The sequence below is a fragment of the Pseudophryne corroboree genome, chromosome 5, assembly GCF_028390025.1.
Source record: "Pseudophryne corroboree isolate aPseCor3 chromosome 5, aPseCor3.hap2, whole genome shotgun sequence".
NCBI classification, from domain to species: domain Eukaryota; kingdom Metazoa; phylum Chordata; class Amphibia; order Anura; family Myobatrachidae; genus Pseudophryne; species Pseudophryne corroboree.
In genome coordinates this window covers 819,524,462-819,529,448 of record NC_086448.1, presented here as the reverse complement: position 1 = coordinate 819,529,448, position 4,987 = coordinate 819,524,462, and the positions used below count along the sequence as shown (strand labels likewise).

The window sequence follows — 4,987 nt, the reverse complement described above, 5'->3', positions numbered from 1 at the left end:
GCGGCTTAATACCACATAGGATACTGTTTAAACCTTTATTTTCAGTCATTAATATTGATCTAATCATTTGGCTGAGCAATTTATCACTATCCTCTATACTGCGTATTATATAGCATTGCTGCAGCTCTGTATAATCAACTGTTGTTCATTATCTCTTTCTCTTTTCACCTGATACCATTTTGGTACAATGTGCAATAATCTGTCAGCATCAAATTGATGGTGATGCATGGTTCCAATCAATTTAATTATCTGCTAATTGTGTACAATTGCTCTTTATCACACCAAGTACCTTTATCATAGTTACTATCAGCATCTTGCAATCATATTATATAGTATTTCTGCAGCTCTGCATACAGCGGAACACAAATAAGAAATTGTTGTTCATTTTCTCCTTCTTTTTCCACCTGATACCATTTTGGTATAATTGTAATAATCTGATAGTAGCAAATTGATGGTGATGTATGGGTCTAATCAATTTATTTGACTGCTAATTGTGTACAAATTGCTTTTTATCACACCTAGTACCTTTATCATAGGTACTATCAGCATCCTGCAATCAAGCAGCCCATTGTCTATCAACCAATCTCAAAAAAATTTTTTTACCTATCAGTATCGTTTCCTTTTCCTCACTTTATACTATCTTCAGGACTCTCACCACTGATTCAGGGGTAATTATCCCGGTCTAACGGTGGCAGCAGATCCCCCTATTTTCCTCCTCCACCCATTCTCTTGTCTTTTCTTTTCTCTTATTTCTCCATTTTCGTGAACTCTCATCAGTGATTCTCGAGCCCTCGATATCTAATATTTTTTCTACTATCATACCACACTGGTAACGCCCGAATCCTTCCGATCTTGGAAGCTAAGCAGTGTAGGGCTGGGTCAGTACTCGAGTGGGAGACTCTCGAGGAATACTCAGTTTAGTAGAAATTCCTGGACGGTTTTGCTCAGCGTCTAACACTGACAGCAGATTCATCTTGCTCATTCCATCTTTAATCATCCCATCTGTCTCCTCATCATCGCTCATGAGAGAATAAAAACGCTTCAATTTTCAGGGTCTCCAGCTGTTATTATCGCACCCAGGCATTCCAGAACAATATTCAGTATTTACACTGTAATTAATTCGTTCTGTGTTCCCCCTTTCTTTTCCCCAACTCCCCCCCACCCTTCCCCCCACCCCTACCTCCAATTTTTGACAGTAAACTCTACTATTTTATCAATTATTGTTAATAAAAGTTATATTTAAAAATTCATTTATAATCTTTACTTATTGTCTCTTCTGAGACCTCTTAAACATACAAGAGTGCACCCACAAAAGAGTCTTCTTCTCTCCCTTTTGTTGTATCCACTGTTAATTCACAGGCAACTAGAGACTTGTTTGAGGTCACCAGTGTCCTAAAAAATGCAGTTGTACCCAATGTCCACTTAACCACGGACATGTGGACAAGTGGAGCAGGGCAGACTCAGGACTATATGACTGTGACAGCCCACTGGGTAGATGTATTGCCTCCCGCAGCAAGAACAGCAGCGGCGGCACCAGTAGCAGCATCTCGCAAACGCCAACTCGTTCCTAGGCAGGCTACGCTTTGTATCACCGCTTTCCATAAGAGGCACACAGCTGACAACCTCTTACGGAAACTGAGGAACATCATCGCAGAATGGCTTACCCCAATTGGACTCTCCTGGGGATTTGTGACATCGGACAACGCCACCAATATTGTGCATGCATTACATCTGGGCAAATTCCAGCACGTCCCATGTTTTGCACATACATTGAATTTCGTGGTGCAGAATTATTTAAAGAACAACAGGGGCGTGCAAGAGATGCTGTCGGTGGCCCGAAGAATTGCGGGCCACTTTCGGCATTCAGCCACCGCGTGCCGAAGACTGGAGCACCAGCAAACAGTCCTGAACCTGCCCTGCCATCATCTGAAGCAAGAGGTGGTAACGAGGTGGAATTCAACCCTCTATATGCTTCAGAGGATGGAGGAGCAGCAAAAGGCCATTCAAGCCTATACATCTGCCCACGATATAGGCAAAGGAGGGGGAATGCACCTGACTCAAGCGCAGTGGAGAATGATTTCAACGTTGTGCAAGGTTCTGCAACCCTTTGAACTTGCCACACGTGAAGTCAGTTCAGACACTGCCAGCCTGAGTCAGGTCATTCCCCTCATCAGGCTTTTGCAGAAGAAGCTGGAGACATTGAAGGAGGAGCTAAAACAGAGTGATTCCGCTAGGCATGTGGGACTTGTGGATGGAGCCCTTAATTCGCTTAACCAGGATTCACGGGTGGTCAATCTGTTGAAATCAGAGCACTACATTTTGGCCACCGTGCTCGATCCTAGATTTAAAACCTACGTTGTATCTCTCTTTCCGGCAGACACAAGTCTGCAGAGGTTCAAAGACCTGCTGGTGAGAAAATTGTCAAGTCAAGCGGAACGTGACCCGTCAACAGCTCCTCCTTCACATTCTCCCACAACTGGGGGTGCAAGGAAAAGGCTAAGAATTCCGAGCCCACCCGCTGGCGGTGATGCAGGGCAGTCTGGAGCAAGTGCTGACATCTGGTCCGGATTGAAGGACCTGGCAACGATTACTGACATGTCGTCTACTGTCACTGCATATGATTCTGTCACCATTGAAAGAATGGTGGAGGATTATATGAGTGACCGCATCCAAGTAGGCACGTCAGACAGTCCGTACGTATACTGGCAGGAAAAAGAGGCAATTTGGAGGCCCTTGCACAAACTGGCTTTATTCTACCTAAGTTGCCCTCCCTCCAGTGTGCACTCCGAAAGAGTGTTTAGTGCAGCCACTCACCTTGTCAGCAATCAGCGTACGAGGTTACTTCCAGAAAATGTGGAGAAGATGATGTTCATCAAAATGAATTAGAATCAATTCCTCCGTGGAGACATTCACCAGCAATTGCCTCCAGAAAATACACAGGGATCTGAGATGGTGGATTCCAGTGGGGACGAATTAATAATCTGTGAGGAGGGGGATGTACACAGTAAAAGGAGTGAGGAATCGGAGGATGATGATGAGGTGGACATCTTGCCTCTGTAGAGCCAGTTTGTGCAAGGAGAGATTGATTGCTTCTTTTTTGGTGGGGGCCCAAAGCAACCAGTCATTTTAGTCACAGTCGTGTGGCAGACCCTGTCGCTGAAATGATGGGTTCGTTAAAGTGTGCATGTCCTGTTTATACAACATAAGGGTGGGTGGGAGGGCCCAAGGACAATTCCATCTTGCACCTCTTTTTTCTTTCATTTTTCTTTGCATCATGTGCTGTTTGGGGAGTATTTTTTTGAAGTGCCATCCTGCCTGACACTGCAGTGCCACTCCTAGATGGGCCAGGTGTTTGTGTCGGCCACTAGGGTCGCTTAGCTTAGTCACACAGCGACCTTGGTGTGCCTCTTTTTTTCTTTGCATCATGTGCTGTTTGCAGGGCCGGCTCCAGGCACGTTCCAATAGAGCGGCCGAACAGGGCGCCACGCTTAATGGGCGCCGCTATTCTCGCCGCTATATTGGAGCCTGGAGACAGCAGCAGCGCGTCCATCCCGCAGCCCCCTAGCAGTGGCTGTGAACTACAGTATGTGCGCGTCTGACGTCGGGTCCTCTGATCCTCCTCCAGTATGAGGAGGAGTTACAGTACTGCATCTCCCGCCCAGTGCGGCCCCAGCAGCAAGTCACATACAGACATGATTGATTCAATGCTGTCACGCTCACTGTTGGCCACTCACCAATCACAGCACCGCAAGCCATAACATAGTAGTAACCCGTCAGCGTGACTGGTGTATAGCTGGTGTATGCACCAATCACAGTGACTGAGAGTCCTGCCAGCTTACTCCTTCACCTAATTGGTGCCTTCAGCTGCCACGCCGCCATAGCACCGGAGCACAAAGGGAAAGTGAGGGGGGTGCAAACCTTTGACATCGGCGCTGTCAGTACTGGCCAATCGCGGGGGCAGAGTCCGGATAGTGTTCCCCACAGCCTCTTCCCTCTCCAAGCCCTTGTCTGCCTGCCTCTGAGTCCTCACTCCCCCCGCCCCTCACCGTTCATCCTACCCCTGCAGTGTGTGGCTGCACGTGGGCTGGTGCCTCCTCTGAGACCAGCCCTCCGCCCTTCCCTCCTCCAGCATTACATGTTCCTCCCCTCTTCTTCCCTTTCGGCTCTCCCGCCCTTAACCCTCTTTCTCCCCTCAAAGTACCCAAATGCTTAAAACTTTGTGGACGATCCTTATGCCCACTGACATCCACCCCCCTGCCATAGCGCCTGCTATACTGTCAGCCAGGCACTGGGAGATTCAGAGCAGCTGCACTTTATTTATTACAGCCTGCTTTCTGACCCCCTATCTATTGCAGCCTGCCCTCTGACCCCTCCTTATCTGTTGCAGCCTGCCCTCTGACCCCTCATCTGTCGCAGCCTGCCCTCTGACCCCTCCCTACCTGTCGCAGCCTGCCCTCTGACCCCTCCCTACCTGTCACAGCCTGCCCTCTGACCCCTTCTTACCTGTCGCAGCCTGCTCTCTGAACCCTCCTTACCTGTCGCAGCCTGCCCTCTGACCCCTCCCTACCTGTCGCAGCCTGCCCTCTGACCCCTCCCTACCTGTCGCAGCCTGCCCTCTGACCCCTCCCTACCTGTCACAGCCTGCCCTCTGACCCCTCCTTACCTGTCGCAGCCTGCCCTCTGATCCTCTATCTGTCGCAGCCTACCCTCTGACCCCTCCCTACCTGTTGCAGCCTGCCCTCTGACCCCTCCTTATCTGTTGCAGCCTGCCCTCTGACCCCTCATCTGTCGCAGCCTGCCCTCTGACCCCTTCCTACCTGTCGCAGCCTGCCCTCTGACCCCACCCTACCTGTCGCAGCCTGCCCTCTGACCCCTTCTTACCTGTCGCAGCCTGCCCTCTGACTCCTCCTTACCTGTCGCAGCCTGCCCTCTGACCCCTCCTTACCTGTCGCAGCCTGCCCTCTGACCCCTTCCTACCTGTCGCAGC

At 49.5% G+C, this 4,987-nt stretch overlaps 1 pseudogene; it reads left to right on the top strand.

Moving 5' to 3' along the window:
- The first annotated feature begins 808 nt into the window (after positions 1-808).
- Positions 809-927, top strand: LOC134930044 (5S ribosomal RNA; annotated as a pseudogene).
- Positions 928-4,987: the final 4,060 nt, after the last annotated feature.